The sequence below is a fragment of the Saccostrea echinata genome, unplaced genomic scaffold (genome assembly GCF_033153115.1).
Source record: "Saccostrea echinata isolate AGI-Se365-2 ecotype Australia unplaced genomic scaffold, CSIRO_AGI_Sech_v1 ptg000006l, whole genome shotgun sequence".
In the NCBI taxonomy this organism is placed as follows: Eukaryota; Metazoa; Mollusca; class Bivalvia; order Ostreida; family Ostreidae; genus Saccostrea; species Saccostrea echinata.
Window position 1 is genome coordinate 4,790,476 of NW_026889755.1, and position 21,331 is coordinate 4,811,806.

Below are 21,331 nucleotides of genomic sequence, written 5' to 3' on the forward strand. Positions count from 1 at the left end.
CTTATGGATAATAATTAAATGAAATACATATAACAAATGCACTTATGAAATTAAATAAGTTCAATTCTCAGTCAGGTAAACAGAAAATTAGAATGGTATGAGCATTCTATGGTGTGGTTTGATATTTTTTTTCAATAAATCAGGACCAGTACATGACTATTTTTCTGGCACTTGACTCCATGTTTAAGGCGCCAACATGCTTATACACCAAACCAAATTCTTAAGGAGAGCAGAGTTAATGACACGGGATAAACCAGCAAATGAGAGTGAACTAAGAACGGAGTTCCAGGAAACTAGAAACAAACTCACAGGACTGGGAAAGAAAAAAAAAATAATAATGCAAAAATCTGATGGAAAATACTTGAAACTGTATTTTGGCATATTGAACGAAACAAGTCTATATATTGGTAAAATGTTATTTTTTTAGCTCACCTGAGCTAAAAGCTCAAGAGAGCTTTTCTGATCACCCATTGTCCGTCGTCCGTCCGTCTGTCTGTCCGTCTGTCCGTTTGTAAACTTTTGACACTTTCAACTTTTTCTCAAGAACCACTTGACCAATTTTTACGAAAATTGTCACCAAAACATTATTGAGTAAAGGGAAGTTAAATTGTTAAAATGAAGGGCCAAGCCCCCTTACAAGGGGAGATAATCAAGAAAAGGCAAAAATAGGGTGGGGTCATTAAAAAATCTTCTCAAGAACCATTTGGCCAGAAAAGCTGAAACTTATGTGGAAGCATCCTAGGGTAGTGTAAAATTTAAATTGTAAAAATAATGACCCTCGGGGGTAGGGCGGGACCACAATAGGGAATCCAGGTTTTACATTGAAATATATAGAAAAAATCTTCAAAAAATTTCTCCTCAAGAACCACTGGGACAGAAAAGCTGAAATTTATTAGGAAGCATCCTTGGGTAGTGCAGATTCCAAATTTGAAAAATCTTGAGGCCCAGGGGTAGGGCGGGGCCACAATAAGGAATCCAAGTTTTACATGGAAATATATAGAAAAAATTCTTTTAAAATCTACATCTCAAGAACCACTGGGCCAATAAAGCTGGAACTTATATGGAAGCATCCTGGGGTAGTGTAGTTTCAAAATTGTTAAAAACATGATCCCCGGATTAGGGTGGGACCACAATAGGGAATCCAAGTTTTACATTGAAATATATTGGAAAAAAAATCTTTAAAAATCGACTTCTCAAGAACCACTGGGCCAGAAAACCTGAAACTTATGTGGAAGTATCCCGGGGTAGTGTAAATTCCAAACTGTTAAAAACATGACTCCCGGGGGTAAGACGGGGCCACAATAGGGAAACCATTTTTACATTGAAATATATACGAAAATCGTTAAAAATCTTCTTCTCAAGAATCACTTGGCCAGAAAACCTGAAACTTATGTGGAAGTATCCTGGAGTAGTGTAGATTACAAATTGTTAAAATCATGACCCCTGGGGATAGGATGGGACCACAATAGGTGTATTATATGGTGAAAGTCTAGTGAAGAACAGCAGGGCGAAAATTACTCAGGTGAGCGTTGTGGCCCATGGGCCTCTTGTTTATATTTATCAGTGTTAAAAAATGCCCAGTACATACGGATCACATTTGCAAAATAAACTATACTGAAAAACATTGACGTTTAGAATCTTCTAAAAGTGCGGCTCTCGTATACAAAAATCGATTACAAGGTCGCTTTACAAAGTGGATATAGCAAATCATCTGTTCTTCCACGTAAGTAGCTTAAATTGAATCTGTTTATGTTTTCCCCTAAAAGACTGTCACTTCACTAATCACAGAGGGAAAAAATTTCACTCTGATCGGTTCTAACAACATATCTGTCTATCTGTTCATCTTCTGACAAAAGTGATTTTTATCCATTGAAAAATAAGCTGCGTTCCTAACACAAAGGCTCTTTGTCGTTTATACCCTGTGACTGAGAATAAATTCGTACCAAGGATTAGCTGCAGATCTGTAGCTCGCTTTTCTTAAAAATTGGGATGGACGAACAGATTCCTGTCTGTTTTTTTTTTTTTTCGAAGAGCAACGGTTCTGCAGCTAACTAAGGATAAATTCATATATAATTCAGAATAATTTTCCATTTGTACAGTAAAGTATGGTTACATTAGGATGACAGTTCCATTTAAAATAATATTGTATGCTTATAAGTAATTTATACATATGTAATTGAATCGTATAATTTGTCTCTTTCGCTAATCAGTAATCATGTGTATTCATTGATGAAATTTACGTGTATTGTACATCCTTGATATTGCCTACGTAAAGTGAAAGGGGAAGCAGAAGAAAAAATATCAATTTGTTAGAAAGTTGACAAATACAGTGTTTTCCTGTCTTCAAGTGTGCCAAAGCGTGGAAATTACATCAACGCGGTTACACTTCCTGTATGTAAAATTTTATTTTCAATCAAGGTTCTTTAGTGATAATCCGTTAAAAAGAAAATTAAAGTTTCTTGTTATTGACAATGATATAACATAATTCATTCCATATTGTAAAAAAAAAGAATCATTAAAAATGTTTTTAAAAAGTCTCTGGGACATGATATTTTCCTCCTTTTAACTGAAAAAATATTTATATTCAATAAAGAAAGTGTAAATAAATAAGGATATACATATAACATATTGTAACCGATATTTCATTGTACACGAATTCCGTAGGGAAGTTTTTATTTCAAATGACAAATGTTTTCAGAACTCTACATTAACCTGGGAAAGAATTTCGTAATTTTAATTGCTGAGAAAATTTCTTTTGCTGAATCAATACAAATGCTTTTCTGTACTTAAAAGCACAGATATTCGTGTCTCAGTTATGTATTTGTAGTCTTACACCAATCCCAACGCGTTCATTGTGACACATTATCCTTCATCAGAGGATGCTGTAGACTTCCTACGCCTGCTCACGAATCTGATTTGTTGATTTGCATGGATCCTCTCAACGATATTAAGTCAGTAAGTAAATGAATCATCGTTGAGATTGTGTTTAAAATTGTTTTAACAAACATAAAATGTTATTTTCGAATTTACCTGTTTACCTCATTCCATTTTCTTCATTTTGACAGATTAAAACATGGCTACCAGTCACCAATAATTCGAAAACTGTGTTTCCTTTTACTGTACAATGTGGGCATCAACAGATTACTGATATTAAATGTACCACAATCAATATTACACAGATTGGGGTAGGTGCTCAGAGCATTGATGGGCTACGTTAATAAAATGTGGATTCAAATCGATTCGATGTCAAGATATTTAAAATGATATTTATATAATGATACCAAATCCATTGCCCTTCACAATAATACTAAACTTAATGTAAACTTTTCAGGCGAACCAAGGATCTTCAGTATCGATTGTGGAGCCAACAGGAAGCTTTAATAATTCACGGTCTTCCCAGGCTTCAGAACAGATGTTACGTTTGGTTACCTTTGCACTGCAGAGTGACACAGAGGGTTCGATTACGATTGTCAGCAGGTGATTTATTGATAGTAGGACTTCTATGTATCGATATTCATAAAGTTTAGTCTCAGCATTTAGACAAATAAATTATGTTATATATATAGAATTTAAAATTTTCAAAAAAAATTACGAATAAACCATTATTATATTTATAGAATTCTGTAATATATAAACTTAATATTGGTCTTAAATTCAAAGAAGTAAACAGGGTAGCGATCCTTATTTGGACAACTTCACCGTGACAATAACGGTTTTGATGATACAAAGTTGATATAATGTACATAGTTAATCAATGGAGAAAGAAAATTTATTTTTTTTAAGAGAAATAAAAAAAATGTCACAGAAAATACCTATCATTTGTATTTAAAAAAAACGGTTCCTGAAGGGGAACATTACAAACGTCTATACAATTTTGTACTTCTCTTCATGAAAAATGTATATAGATGGACACAGAACACGAGGAAAACAAATTATTTCCGAAAGAAAGAATCTTGAAATGTTGAGTATTATCTTAGGGAAAGTGCTTATCCTTTGATTAACTAAATAAGCTGCGGCATCAGAATGTTAAAGAAAACAAAAAATATTGTTTGATTATCAGTGACGGCGCAGGCCAATGTGGAGTGTTTAGTTCTGTATATAACGTACTGCAGCAGTTGTCTGTAGACGGGGAGGTGGACATTTTCTCTACTGTCCGTCAGTTACACATACGACGACCAGAAATCTGCTCTTCCATGGTAATTTTTCATCATAATAAAAAAAAAAAACAAGAGACATCATTTTATTTTTTTTTATTTATAATGTTAATTCAGAGTTTCTTTAAAGAGCTGCATAAAGAAATGCAAATAAAAAAAATTAAATATCTATTCTTTTATCTTCGTGAGGAGAAAAATACTGATTTCTGTTTATCAACTTTCATTGAAGTATTTTTTCCCTAATGTCATTTGACGTATCGATTGCCAGTATACGAAAGTAGAGAAAAATTAAAGCCCTCAAATCACTTTTTCATTCTTATTTTGAATGTGGTGGCATCATTTTTATATTGTTTTTAAGGATGAGTACAGAATGATATACGATGTTTTGTTGGATTACATCCGGGGAAAAGAGGACTCATCTGAGGAAAATGTGTACTACAACCAATAAAAAGCATTTCTTGAAAGACGAACTTTAGAACTATGAATACATGTATTTTATCTGATTTCTTTTATACGAATGAAAACTACTGTATGTGTACTTCGGGCTTCATATTTTAGCGGCCTTGCTGCAGACAACGATGTGCTAATTCATGAATACCGCTAAGAAATCATTAATTTTATAAATACAACATATGGCAAGGACATGTATAGCGCTAATTCATGATTTCGCCAACAACTCCATACCCAGTGATTCCGCTAAATTTTGAATACGCCAATTTAATATGTACACGTACATGAACAGTATACCCCTTCTTATGTGAACAGTCATTTGTATCTTCCTAATTAAGACAACCATGATTTTACTCTTATTCATACAAATTACCCCTTGTTCAAACTAGAGAAACATGTGTGCATGTTCTTAATCTCAATTACGTAATGTTTAATGTTACATTAAATATATGTTACGATTTTCAAGATGGGACAAATTAATGATTTCAAGTTTCAGTTTTAATGAAGACATAGAACTTGGTATTATGGTGCATAGAATTAAAACATAATTGTCTAATACTACTTCTTATGTCAGAGATATTTGTGGAAAATTATTAAATATTAATAATTTTTGTGAAACAGGAAATGATCCATGATTTTTAAATATTATAACCAGTTTATTTAGAGTGATTAGTAGATATCCTGAGATGTCTCATAGCTTTTTTCAGTGGTTATCATGGAAATCAAATATCTCTTCGTATACAACGCATTCTTGTCCGTTTTGAATTCATTGCGCTTTTTTATAGGGAAGAAATGGGATGAACAAATGTTTTTCACACTGCAGATCCAAATCCACTATGATTTGTTAAAACATTGCACAACACAGACTTCAGTCACAAAATTACATTTGAATGAATATTTTTCAGCTTTAAAAACGTTCTTGTTTATTCCCCAATAATTAAAACCAATAAAGGAAGCTGATTACACATCAAAATGACTGCTATTGTTTAACTCCAGCTCAGCAAAAACAGTACAAGGGTTTTGTAAAATGTTCTTTTTGTAGTCCCGGTCCGTTTTTTTAAGAGATTAATGCTTATAAATGTAAACATTTGATAAAGGTAAACTATGAACAATAAGCTGAATCACCTTGACTCTGCTATTCTTTCTCGTAAGATTTTTTTACCGGTTACGGTAGCCTAGTGGTAGGGCGCTCGCTTCGTGATCGGGGGTGACCGGGTTCGATTCTCGTTCGATGCGCCGCGTCAAACCTTAGATATTAACATACTAGGTAATTGGTAGTGACTGTTCCTTCGCCAAGCGCCCGGCCTAAGAATTGAATCGAAAGTCATAAAAGTATATTTTTAGGTTCTGAAACTTTATACTTTCAAGAATTTAAAAAAAGAATGCATCTTTCGTGCAAGCTATTTTTGTCCATTTATCACTTTTTGCATCACGGTAAAGCTTGAAAGATAAGGCAAAATATTATAGAAATGAGTTCATTAGCGTGAATATGTTCATGTAAAGCGATCTCAATGCTCATTTTTTTTCTAATTGATACATTAATTAAATGATTACACTTGATATATTAAGTAACATTATTTCATCTGCTTTGAACAAGATGTGAATTTAAAAAAGTCAGGTGCATGCTATTCTCTCAATATTAACCTTAAAACCGTTTCGGAAAATAACTTGTACTGAAGAGTATTTACATATTCAAAATACTAAGTGATAATAGCATTCAAAATAACTGTATTGATCATTAATGCCTGGAAGGTCACGTTCTGGTGAATATTATACAATTATTGCTGTTTTTGAGGCCAATACGATGATTTATCCACCTGAGAATTGCAATATTCACCCAGCCCGAAGGGCGAGTTATAATTGTACTTCGAGGGTTGGTAAATCATCGTATTGACTGAAAAACAGCAATAATTGTTGAATTAAATGTTTTGATAATTAAATGATACGAACATTAAGCAGTTTGTGCCATCTTACTTGCTTACATTTGCTGAAGTCCAAGCTAAATGCAATGAGAGAAGCGGGGTTACCAGTGGTATTAATTTGGAAATTTTTAAATCTACATAAATTGCTATGAAAAAAAAGAAATAATGTAATGGTTCTTTTATAGAAGAGATTTTAAAGAGGATGGGAGCATTATTAGGGAAAATGACTGAAAAATGACATCTGAAAAAAAGTTACATTGTAGCTCCCACGAAAAGAGAATTCTTTTAATTTCAAATTCTGTTTCAGGATTGGGGTGGGGAATTAAGGTCCATAAGTGGACAGCCAGTCCTTAAATGAATATTTTTACTCTAAATTAAAAGTAAAAAACAATTGCGTTCTGGAAAAAAAATGTTTGGGGTTGGGGAGGGAGGGTCTTCTGCACCCAGCCCCCACACCCAAAATCATATATTCCCTAATGTTATGTTCACCTTAGTGGCAGTTGGTATCAAGTAAAATAGCTTTCCAAGCAAGTATATTTGTATCAGTTTGGAATTTTTCGATCTATTTTTATACCAATGTAGAGAAAATAAATCCTTATATTCACCAGGAAGGTCATGTGCAGTTGAATATTTTTTTTTACATTGTTGGCAAATCAGAGAGATATGAATATAACGTATTATTTTTTCTACATTGTTGGCCAATCAGAGAGACATGGATTATTCAATCATATAATAAAACGTTTTATTTTTCTACATTCTTGTATCTCAGCCAATCAGAGAGATAGGAATTATATAATCATATAATAAAAGTGTTTATTGTAAGTTGCAATAGTTCTAATCTTTTATCTTAATAGGTGCAGAAGAGAAGTCATTTTTTTAAAAAAACAAATCACAGATGAATATCATTTTTTAAATACTAATTACACTTTGATTGATTCGCTGGAGTTACAATGTAAGAATTGATTCCCGTCTTCTTTACATGACCTTACAGTGTCATGAACAGCTGGTTTGAACGCATATAATTAAGTAGATAGATCTTTTCATTAAGAAAAAACCTCACTTATTATGCCAGCATATTTTGTTTGTAGAGTTCAATATCGACATTAACTGTGCATCTCACATTCCTCTGAATCTTTTTTTGCATTTAAAAGAAAGTACTCTGGATGCATTTTATTTCTTTGTAGCCCGTTGAAACATTTCCTAGGCCTATAATAGTATTTTCCAAGGCCGAAATTTCATATAATGTTGAAAAAGAAACTTTTGAAGTCATTTTCAAGCCCTTTTTATTAAAAAAAAAAATCAAACTTATGATTTATGGTTTAATTTATTGATTAAAATTCATTGATGTACCTTTTTGGCGCTAGTCCAAGAACTTTTTGATAACCCCTCGTACATGTAGCGTTCCCCATTTGTCTGGAAAACTGCTTCTTAGTTTTCAATAAAGAAGGTAACCATTTTGAAGATCAATTTTTTACATATACTAGAACCTCATTGCGAGCAATGAGAGGTCTTCCGTCCGATTCTAAAATTAAAAACGAAAATTCAAGCTGAAAAAGTGATAAAAGAAATTCAGACACTCTGGAGATTTAACCCTGGTCGTCAGCTTGAAAATTTAACGTGATAACCATTAACCATTCACTTTTTTGCTTCACTTCCTGTCACGACCGGAAGTAACGGCGATACAAGATTTTCTCACGACTCAAATAAACTGATGACTGACTATCAGTCCTGAAAGTTTTAGACTTCATTCGATTGCTGTTGCCGAGCAATACTGTGAGAACAAATTCTAATTTTGAGGATAGGTAAACACGCGACCGGAAGTGAATTTTATAAAAAATCTCTGACTTTTCTCTAGACATTTGCAGTATCTACAACATACATAAAATCATTTCAAGTACTTTATCGATAAGCAATATTTACGAGAAAGTTGAATATAAAAATAACGTAGTTTATCTCCTAAAACCGGAAGTTGACGTTTTTGTTTCCCGTGGAATCTAACATACATCAAAACAGCGAAAGAGATGCAAGAAAGTGATGCAAGTTTAATTTAAAAAAGAAAAAAGAAAAGTTAATTTTTTAATTTCTTTGATCGCTTCCTGTGACAAGTGGAAGTGACGACTGACGTGTTTAAACCAAATGGTTTCGCCTACTCCTCAAAGTCTATTACTCATAAATGTTTGGTGTTTTAATCTTTTACCTGTTTTTGAGATCTCGTTCTGACAACTTCTCATTTTGAGGACAGGAAAACGCGACCGGAAGTGAATTTTTGAAAGATATTTAAGGTTACGCTAGACATTTGCACTCACATTAACATATTTAAAATTCATTTTAAATACTTTATCTATAAAGAATATTTATGGGAAAGAAAAATACTCAAATTATTTAGTATTTCTCTTATAACCGGAAGTTGTCGTTTTTGTTTCCGGTGGGACTAACATCTTTCGAATCTGCAAAAAAGATGCAAAAAAGTGATGCAATTTTTAATTTGAAAAAGAAAAGTTGAAATTCTCGATTTCTTTGATCACTTCCTGTGACGACCGGAAGTGACGGCTGACGCTCTTAACCCAAATGGTTTTGCCTTCATCTTAAGGTCTGTTGCTCATATAAGTTTGGTGTCCTAATCTCTTATCGTTTCCGAGATCTTGCTCAGACTTCTCATTTTGAGGACAGAAAAACACGCGACCGGAAGTAAATATTACAAAGATATTTGAAGTTACTCTAGACATTTGCAGTCTGAATAACAGGTCTAAAATTCATTTCAAATGCTTTATCTACAAAAGATATTAATAGGAAAGAAAAATACCCAAATTATGAAGTTTTTCTCTTATAACCGGAAGTTGACTTTTTTATTTCCTGTGATACTAACATATTTCGAAACTACAAAGGAGATGCAATAATGTGATGTAAGTATTGATTTACATAAGGAAAGTTGAAAATTTACGATTTCTTTGATCACTTTCGTAAGCAACCGGAAATGCCGACGATGAACGAAAAGTAGCGTCCAGGCTTGTACCTATCACGATCTATAATCCCTGAAAGTTTCACTTTGATATCTTTTTTCGTTCTTGAGATTATCCACGGACAAAATGTCATTTTAAATTCAGAAAATGGTCCGTAACTTGGCACCGGAAGTGAATTTCCAAAAAATCTCTCGGATAAAATAATTTCAGATTACAATACATTGTTTCTGCAAATTTCATATATATCCACCCAGTAGTCTTCGAGAAATCGCGTGCACAAAATTAGATGGGCGGAAAAATAATAATAATAAGAAACAGTAGAATCACTATAAGGTCTTCCGTGAATACGAAAGACCTTAATTAAGATTTGCATATGACTTGGGTTTTAATTTTTTGAAAATATGAGAAAGTTATAAGCCGTTGAACTAAGTTATATTTTGGTAAAAGATTGCAAGTGTACACCATTGGATATCTTCTCCATCAGTTTTCAAGTCGCCCTCGTGGCGCAGTGGTTAGAGCGTCTGCTGTAGAGTCGCGGAGTAAGGAGCTGATCCTTACGTCGCGGGTTCGAATCCACCGCGGGACGTGCAGACAGGTCCTTCGGATGAGATCGTATTAACTGAATTCCCCAATCGAAACTTTTCTGGCCTCTCTGACAAGCGATAATACAAACTCGAATGTGTTACGTAGGCGTCCATGACCCCCCCCCCCCTTTCATAAACTTTGAAATAAATGTAGGGAGACCATTTGTCTGTAGATTTTGGAGGTCAACTTTATTGAATGTAAAGATATTACCTAAAATATACTATAGGAGCGACTTTTAACTCTGTCTTTCCAATGCTTTAATTCATAGGAAGCGATTCAATCTTGTATAAATTTTGAACATTCGGTGAAGTTAATACATTCAAGGCTGTTTTTCCGACCTCTGACGGAAAAGCCCGAGATTATACGATTGCCGAATACCCGTGTCGTAGAAGGTCTAGCAAGAAAAAGATCCAGCTTTATTAGAGATCCCTCACCTCTTAATGGCCCTGAGTGACGAGTATAGGTTTAAATGCAGCCTTCGACTGGCAAGTAGTGGCGTCATCATATGATTGGTAAAATTCTCTCGAGGGACGTTCAACAAACAAATAAAAGTTTTCACAATAGATGTCCTTTTTTTGCAGATCAACTTTATTTATCAGAGAGTGCATCGTATTTGGAATTTGAGTTTGAATAATGTATGAAACATATAACTTTTTAATCTTTTTCGGAAAATACTGTATGAAGGGTGCCCCATTTTCAAAATAATTTCTCCTACAGTTTTCAAGAAAAGGATTTTTTATTTTTTAAATCAATTTTACAAAAATAGTGCAAATTTCTCAAAAGAGACGTTAAACAACAAAACAAACATAACAAAAATGTACAAAGTACTTTGGTTTTGATTTTTGATAATAAGTAAAATACAAATTGTTGAAAAAAGTCGTTTTATTGCTATATGAAATCATAAGATACTTTTATATTTTTGTCATCTCCAACAGTTTTCAGGACAGAAAGTTTAAATAATTTTTTGAAAAACACTAGCACGTTTGTATAAACTAATCACAAACTACATGCTCAACTTATAAAGCTGGAAATGACGTAAAAGCACAGCTTTAATAAATTATGTATTTATATAAAATACTCTGTGAATAACTCCCGGTTATTCTAACTCAAGATCTCTAAGGCATAAAAATCTTTGCATTTTAAGTATTATCGCTTTTACACAAGACTTACTTTATAACAACATTCTATACTTCTGAAGCAGAGCGAATAAGTAATGATAAAAAAAAAACAAATTAGATAAATTAAACTTCAAAACATTCTTGATTTCTTATTATTGATTACGATTTAGGAATTATTCCTTCTCAGCTGGTTCCTATTTTCATCAATAATTACATTAATATTATATTAATTATAATTAACAGAGCTGATTATATTTAACAGAGCAGAAAATATATAACGTCCTCTTCAATACACAAAGCTACATAACTTGGACTATATTCAGAGAACAATTATTTGTTGTTTTGGGGAAAGTTCTACAGTCATTTTTTTTAAGCTAAGCATTATAAATTAATATATATAAGATGTATTATCATGACTAGATAAAAGCAAATGCCGTCAATTGTACAATTTCAAAGATATTCTTGTAAGTTCCCAAAACAATTAAGATATATATGTATTAATATTTAAAAAAACTGATCATAATCAATTAAATTACCGTATATTTTGATTTTAAACGATACCTAATTGTACAGGTAAAAATGTTCTTGTATATATTCCCAAAAAAATATATAAGATATATTTACATAAAAAAACTGATCATAAATGAAAAAAAAAAATTGCCGTATATTTGCAATTAAAATGATTAAAAAAAAATCGAATACATGTATCTTTCATAGTCTGCACAAAATTCTTAACACTTTCTTACCTGCATAATTTTCATTAAAACGTTTTAAGAACAGATACAGATAGTTCTGCTTAGTATTTATACATTATTTTCTTGAATAAACATTACAATGTTTTCAACAAAAAGGTGAAATATACAAGCATGTCTTCAAATGAAAAAAATTGAACGAGTCTGGATTAAATACATTTTTTGCACATTACCAAATTATGCGCATACATAAACATTGGCAGTATCTACATGTAATTAAAATTATTCAAAAATAAATAAATAAATAAATAAAAATAAAAAATGTATATGTAGCACGGTAGTACATGTATATTTTTAATTATACATGTCAGATTCCTTATCGGAATTTCAATTAAAAGACATATTTACATACACATTTGCTGGGGATAGCATCTTCGAATTCGTATATGTACTCTCTTTTCCACCTGCAATTGTAATGATTTATTCATGGAATAATTTATAGACAAAAATAGAAACATGCATTAAGTGAAGAAAGATACTGAATAGTTGTGTCTAATTTTGCTAGTTTTGGCTGCTAAGCGCCAAGTGAAAAACATCATATTTACGGAGAATAGTTACTACTGTCATAGATAAATACAAGTATAAGTTTTTATAATTTTTGATAAAATTTATAATACGCAAACTATTGACTGGCCAAATGTAATAAATGTATTGTACATATACATGTATTATAACATGGTTTTATGTAATAAACATTTTTGACTGGGTATGGGGGTAACATGATTGTTGGATTTAAAGGTAAAAATGTTGCCTGAAGCTGTAGGCCAAGGAAAACATTTTCTGATTCAGGTACGAATCTCAATGTTTTTTTAATTCAAAAATAATAAGGAATAACAAAATACTCGTAAAATTGTTTATCATAGAAATTATATAATTAATCACAAAATATACATTTCCAGTGAAGCCTTCTTAGTGTACGAAAACTTTGCAGCTCTTAACTTAGGCTACTTTCGTGTCGCCGATATAAATCGCCTACAAAATACCTGTGACGTAGCTGTGATATTGCGGTCGTACAATTGTTATGTTGGACTGATAGTCCGGTCAACATCGATATTGTTGGACCAATGTGACACACAATAGTTTGTTAGACGTTGTTTTATTGGTAACAAGAGGCCCAAGGGCCTTGAATCGATCTTCTGATAAACTGTACAACCTTCTATTTGAAGCCAAAGATGATTCTAAGCCAATTAGTACCTGATATATTTAATTATAATCATATAAATTGAAAAGTATGTCACGATGACCTACTTTTCAGTTGACGTTTTTCTGATCCAAAATGGATCAACTTACAAAGTTTTATGATCATATAACTTATAATGTCCAAATTATGCCCCTAAAACGCTCTGAAATCGAATGCCTGCAAAGTTCAAAAAGTATGTCGCTGTAACCTCTTTGTTATAAATATGTTTTATGGCCCCAAGATGCATCATCTTAATAGATTCAATGATTCTAAACCTCTCGTTATTCGAATTAATGACTGAAATTGTTTTAAAAAAGATTTGCAATAAAATTCAAAAAGTAGGTCAATGTGACCTACATTTTAGTCGACGTACTCCGAGGATTAAAGATACATCAACTGACAGTCTGATGATTCATAGGCCTTAAATTGTTCAAAATATGCCTCTAAATCACCTTGAAAAAGAAAAAGAAAGACCGCAAAATTAAAAAAGAAGGTCACCGTGACCTACTTTTGAGTCAAAATGATACAAGATCCTCAGATGCATCAACTGACCAGATTTGATGATCCTAGTCCTTAAAGTAAGCAAAATATCACAATTTTAATAAAATGTAATTTTTCGTCAACTTTGACGTGACCTTGAGACACGCCCTTTGCCCAAGGGTAAATCCCCATGCAAATTTTAATCTACATATCCTCATCATTTTGTGTAAGTTTGGTGATAATCTGCCCAGTGGTTCTTGAGAAGATTTTTTAGCAACCAGTACTTTTGTTTCCAAGAGCATTAGCTCTTTGAGCCTTTGGCTCAGAAGAGCTAAAAATATATACTGAAAGCAAAAGAAACGCAACATCGTATTTTAGTGGGAAATATTATATATTGGATATAATTTTGTATCTAAAAAGTAAAGACATCTTCAACTTTGTAAAAATTGGTAAATTAACGTTTGAATGCTTTCCATACCACAACCGGAAGTTAAGTTTGAGTCCGCTTAACAGAAATCAAAAATTGCATGTTTAATAAAACATTTGGCAATAATATGGGGTTTTAAGGGTTTGTATTGTTCATCACAAGTAATGCAGCAATATTCCGAAAAATAAATTCACCTTTCTTTTCTTTACGCGATGCCAAAGCTTCCTGAAAATGACTTATTGCTCTAGCTGGAAAATCTCAAAATAAAGCTGATGGAGATTTGCAGATGCAAATATGCACTACATCACGCCTCAACATGCTCTTACGTATCATTAACATGAATGACAGTCCTTGGACCGGAAGTCCAAGAGTTACTACACTGCGCTAGGCTAGAGAAAATTCGACCTAGTCATATGAAAAACAAGCATTTAAAAAAATGGCAAAGAATATTACTTTCGCTCAGACCTCGAGATTGATGAGCCTATCGCATCGTAAAAGTCAAGCTGCAATTGTTGTGCATAGCAGTCTTGCACGCTGTATATTTGAATGACCGGGGTGAGGGGTGTTTAAACAGTTATGTGGTACTTTCCTAAGTTAAAAGATAATCACTTAATATTTTTATCAAATCTCTGATGTTTTTAAATCGAATTTTACAGTACGGTATTCATTTTTGAGAATCATTATATTAAAAAAATCGAATATTTGAAGATTACTGCTTATTGCGTTTCTTTTGCGTTTCAGTATATAAAAATATTTATGAAGGTATAACAATGTACATTTGCTGACTGTTGCACAAGGCCGAAGGCAACTGTCAACAAGTGTTTTGTTATACCGATACAATAAAAACTTTAAATTAGTTTTGTATATATAAGGATTTACAACAGCTATCTTGTAATGTTTGCATCTGATACCTACATGTATGTAAGACAAATACTTGTGACTTTAATGTAATTCAAGTATCAGGTATTTGTTAATTTATTTACTCTATTCATATTAAATTTCTGTTTGTGTGTGGTGTGAAAGAAGGGAGAGAGAATATTATTATTATTATTTTGTTTATTTCCAGAATAATTTTGGGGGGTTAATTTTACAATTTTATCTGTCATCCAAGCCCTACAAAATCATAAGAACTCATTACAGTAATAAATAAGGATTTTTTTTTTAATTTGCACATCAGAGCAAATAAAACGTCATTTGTCGTTTTAACGAGTAAACCCTGCAAAATTTACCGTTTTTTTCATTGATTTTTCGTTATCAATATTGTATGGAAAGTGTAGATATTTAAAGGATCATATTTCAACATGTATCTTTTTTTCTCGAGCGCATAGTAGAATTTTTGGCGCATTTCAATTAACTTGCCGCATGTTTTTTTCCGCAGAAAAGAGGTAATAATCCGATACAGGTCAGTAAACAATACCAAGAACGTTTATTCCGTTTTAACATTTGTAACATTTCTGTCGTAAAATGTCTAAATTTTTTCTTCTTATTTAGCTGGGAGGCATCCATCATCTGTTTTTTAAAACCCAAATAAAATTAGTTCTAATTTTACCGGGGACGGTTATAGCTGTTCCCCAAGCGCTCACCTACTCCTTGTTGGTGCCCCATTTTTTCTAATATTCATTGAATAAAGCAGTCTCTTTGTATCACAGACTTACACCTTATTTTCCAAAGTATTTTTAATAACAGAAGGAGTGCAAGCAAATCAAATTGCAGTAGACGTTCAAGCACGTATTTTCAAAGATTACCAAATTCATCATCTCATAGTATCTCATATAATAGAGCTACATTTTAAATTTCGAAGAATTTATTGAAAACATAGAGAATTCCAGCAATCGGAATATTAATATCGCAGCAAACCGAAAAACTCGGCGATTGTTTTGAGCATGTTCAAAACAATCGTGGACACAGCAAGATTTTTCAGTATTTGTAGACAATCGCATAACACCCACACTGCACTCGTACACAAATTCGTAGTAAATCTTCGACATTCGTGGAACTTCTTAGTACTGGCGACAATGCCAGTGTTCTAAGAATTTCTGCGAATGTCCTTCGGGTTATTGCGAGTACCTTAGGAGATAATGTAAGTGTTCCTCGAAGTCATAGAAACATAGTTCGACTTTCCTGCGATTATGATGCGAGAAGGACGATTAATGACAAATGCTGTACGAGTACTGTGGGATTGAACAACGAGTAAATACGATGTAGGAAGCCTTCGTATGACCATCGTATGTAACCGCCATTAATCCTTCATAATCGTAGAGAGATCATAACCAGTTTGTAATGAACAAATTTCAAAATTTGTCTTAGAGACATCGCAATGTGTACACACAGGTCACGTGCTACCCATATAACGTCAGTTTTAGCTTATAACGCGCCCTCTTTGTATAGAATGCCATCGAGGAGACACCGTTCTAGCAGCAAAAAAAAATTCCTTACACGCTATGAAAAAATCGCAAGACTAACATGACAATGAACGGTTATTTTTAACTTATTTTATCGTGGGTAATCGCTGCATAAATCGTGATAGTGTGACACGGCCTTAAATTATCCTGCAACATAGTTTTACATATGACAAAACGAACTATTTAACAGATTTAGGCACATCTCTGCAATTAAAACTATGACGCCATGGCGTAAACATTGCAATAAATTTGACGTCACAATGCTTTTAAAAACGCCGGAATGTATTTACGAGGCTTCATTTAAGGAATGAATTTAATAGCTACCTCATTTATACTGTAAAACCTGGGTTGCGGTAGTTTACGCTTTATAAACCGCGAAGCGATTAATAAAAGAAAAATTAAACTGCTCCAACCCATTGGCCAGGTTATACCAGTAAAACGTGTGTAGCTATGAAATGCATTCCTTATTATTTAATTTTCAATCAAAGAGTGTATAAAATAAGACAATTTCCCCTTCAAAACTGCGTTCAAATTGTAAATATTTTAAATGTAACGTCAAGCGGATCAATACGTTTTGACGTAAGTCATTGTGATGTTGGCAAAACAGTTTATATGATATAAATGAACTTTTTATACAATCAAATCACGCGTTACAACCACAATCAAATTATTATTACATTGACCGAATAAAACTTTAGTTTATTAGTGACCTTTATTCAGTCAATGCACACGGTGGTTACAGGATAAAAAATACGCTCATTCCACACAAATATACATTAAATATTTAATTCGCAGTAAATTATGTAAAGTAAAAAAAATGAAATTAAACTAAAATGCATTAAATTCCTGTCATGCAACAGACAATACAAAAATGAACAAATGCTCATCAAAATTTATTCTTACAGTTAAAGATAGCCCTTTATTAGAAAACAGAGAAAAAAAGTATATAATTTTCCCAAAAAGCTAATTCCTGACTTGTCGCTGTAAGTATTGCGTGCAGGATTTGAGGTTTAACATACCTGAGAGGTCTGTAAATTCTTCATATTTGTTTTCTTCTTTTGGGGGTTTCATATTTTCATTTTTTGCACTTTATGTGTAAAGAAAATGCATTTTTTATAAACATAAAACAATTTACCATATTTTTAATTGCTTTTGCCGGTTTAGTTGTTAATACTTACTAAGAAGTTCTGTTTTCTAAAGAAAAATAAGAGAACTACAATTATTTAATTTTACTGTTAATGAATGAAAAGAAAGAATATTTAATAGAAGTGTCTAAAAATTTCCCTTACTTGGTAATTTTATGGCGTCATAACTGTTTTCTTGTTCTCGATTCATCTGTTTTAGCTCTTCATACTGGGAACTTAAAATGAATTAGGTAATATATTTTGTCGTAAAATGGAATTGTTGCATTGGATGTAATTTATCAAAAGCATCCATGTTGCTTATGGGAAATAGCTTTTCGAACATTTTAAACTTGATGCGTTATCATCATCAAAACAAAACCAAACCAAAAAACAAAAACAAACAAAAAGCAAAAAAAAAAAAAAAAAAAAAAAAAAAACAAACAAACAAAAACAAAACAAAACAAAAACTAGTGGGTCTTCCAATCTCTACCAACATCAAGGAGTGCAATAATACGATCAGGTGGGAAAAAAAAAGTGCACCTCAGCTTACGTTCCTCGATCTGTGTACAAAATTGCAAGTCTTCTTAAGTTATGGTCTGGTCGTGTTTTCTTAATTTGACATTGAATGAAGAAAGTGATCGAGGTTAAATATTTTGATGCATTGCATTTATTTAGTCTTAATGTTCTCTTTCCTTGTTCCAAATTTGAAATCCTGTCAAAGACTTCTCAAGTTATGACCTGGACTATATTTTCATGTAAAAGATTGACTTTGACTTTATAAAGAGGTCTAGGTAAAAAATTGTTGGCATTCAGTTTTCATCTATACCACCTCTCAATGTTCAAAGTTTGATTTCTTAATGTCAAAGGGTTCTTCAGTTATTCTCTTATCGTGTTTTTTTTCTTTTTGAAGGAAGAAAAAAGGTCAAGGTCAAAATTCTGGTGCAGTGCATCTTGTTTCAATGTCTTCTTTCTAAATGTATGTAACAAATTTGAAGTCCTCATATCAAAGGGATCTCAAGTTATGGTTAAGGCTCTTTTTTGATGTAAAAAATTGACCTTGACCTTAAAATAAATTAATCAAGGTAAAAAATGTTGATGGCATATGCCCCTCCTCCATATCACCTCTGCATATTCCAAGTTTGAGTCTTAATGTCAAGGGTCTCAAGTTACGGCCTGGACAAAATTTGGATGAAGAAGAAAAAGATTAAGAAAAATAAGAAAATCGACAAAAATAATGCCTCCCCTTGGAAGGGGAGACATAAATCTTCTAAGATATAAAAATGAAAACTGAGTTCAGAAATTAATTACAACTGTTTACTTAACTTCAAAACATTGTTGTGCAAAATATTGAATTCATATATCTATTATTTTAATCTTTACATTTTTCAAGTTTTTTGGATTAATTGATTAAAATATACCCATCCTCTGCTTGACGACCTAAAATTGAAAAAAAAATCAAAGGTTTAACAAGTCACATTTGATCCAAAGCAAGAAATAGACTGCAAACAAAAAACAATATGCCCATGGGCCACATCGCTCACCTGAGCACATTGGCTAGACACAAATCAGTTCAGTATTGAAAAGATTACTGGGGGGGGGGGGGTTGAATTTTAAACTACTTGATGATGCTTCCACGTCAATATAACAAATGGCTTTGTTGTTTTTGAGAAGATTTTAAAAATTTTTCCCATATATTCCTTTGTAAAAATTTGATCCCCAATTATTACTCCTCCCTATCCCAGAGGTAAAGGTTTGAACAAACTTGAATCTACACTACCCGAGGATGCTTCAATATCAATATGACTTAACATAGCTTTTCTGTTCTTGAGAAGAAATATTTTTTCTATGTGTTCTTATGTAAAACTTTCGATCCCCATTAGACCCCACCCTACCCCTGGGGGTTATTATTTGAACAAAAATTGAATTTACGCAGCTAAGTTAAGGCTTCCCGAAGCTTTAAAATGCGCTCAAAACATAATATGTTATTGCGAGGTCGGTTTTGGTTTTAATTTATAAGTATTGAACTTTAGTTCTTCCTATTTATATAGAGGGTTTCCTCGGCTATATATTAACATATTTATGATATCACATGACTTTGTTGATCACGTGACGGTCATTTATAATATTTGAAGTGTTTCATATAAATCGCTTCGGCGCAGCTGATTAACACAATAATTATTAACATTTGTTATATAAATAAACTCATCGTATCCTTGTGTATCCAAAATGTGCTTGGAAAAAGTCATAGTAGTACCTGGGTACAAAATATTTCCTGAGAAATTCAACCTACCTACAAATTTGAGGGTATTTTCCACACAATATAGTAATCTGTATTAAAACAAAGCCAACACACATTTTTCCCAAGCAAGATTCAGTTAGAGAACAACCTCTTTTTACAGATTTCCACAGATCTATTTTCCACAGATACCTTCCTATATTTTTTCTATTTCAGACATTGATCCTCCATTGTGGCCCCACCCTACCCCCGGGGTCATGATTTGAACAAACTTGAATCTACACTACCTGAGGATGCTTCCATATCAATATGACTCATCATGGCTTTGCTGTTCTTGAGAAGAAGATTTTTAAAGGTTTTTCCTATATATTTCTATGTTAAACTTTGATCCTCCATTGTGGCCCCACCCTACTCCCGGGGGTCATGATTTGGACAAATTGGAATTTACACTACCTGAGGATGCTTCCATATAAATATGACCAATTAGGGCTTTGCTGTTCTTGAGAAGATTTTTAAAGGTTTTTCCTACTTTGTGGATCTTGAGAAGAAGATTTTTAAAAGATGCTATTAATTTTTTACTAATTCTGTATTATCTCCCCTTGAAAGAGGGCGTGGCCCTTCCTTTGAACAAACATGAATCCCCTTCACCAAAGGATACTTTGTGGCAAGTTTGGTTGAAATTGGCCCAGTGGTTCTTGAGAAGAAGTTGAAAATGTGAAAAGTTTACAGACGGACGGACAGACAGACGGACTACAAACAAAATGTGATCAGAAAAGCTCACTTGAGCCTTCGGCTCAGGTGAGCTAAAAAAGAGAGCAATAAAAATATTTCCTGAGGCAGCGTTTAAGGAAAGAGCAAAATTAATGTTCCAGACTGTCTTTAAAAATACACAAGTTGCAAGATAAAAAGAAATGCTTTTAGTGCATTTGTAAATGAAATTAATTCATCAATCTGTAAATCAGTGCAAAAATGATAAAAATGAATTGTTATATTCAGATTCTCAGATAAAAAAAAAAATTGACTTCCAAGGTGCTGATATTCTGGATCTTTATGACGCAATTATGCTGATGATTTCTGCAGAATACTAGTACTGCACAGTGCAGCGATTCATAACACGTTTTTGAATAAATACAATATGAAGCCGTGTAATTCGCAGTTGTGGCATATTCAGAACAAATTTATCAACTTTTCAATTTCCATGCATCACTTTTGCATCTGTAATATAAGTATCCTAAAAATCTAAAGAATTACAGCCATTTCTACACACTGCCATGTTCAGAGGTGCTTAAGAGGAGTTAAACATCCCCTACATAAGGTCACGACCGCCGAAAGCCCTATGCATTGATCAGGTTGATGTAACATTCTGAAGTCAAATACAGTATAAAACATTATATTTGTTAACAAAGTCATAATAACAACAATGGGATTTACGAATAGCTGACCTTAAAATATTTCAAATCCCTGAAACATCATCTTATCTGCTAATAGCCTGTTTCAGTTAAAAATTGATCATACTCAGAGCATTCTTGGGTAGCGAATAA

At 32.7% G+C, this 21,331-nt stretch overlaps 1 pseudogene; it reads left to right on the plus strand.

The window, feature by feature from the left end:
• Positions 1-21,331, plus strand: part of LOC133180193 (receptor-type tyrosine-protein phosphatase alpha-like) — a 208,653-nt pseudogene that overhangs the window by 13,061 nt on the left and 174,261 nt on the right.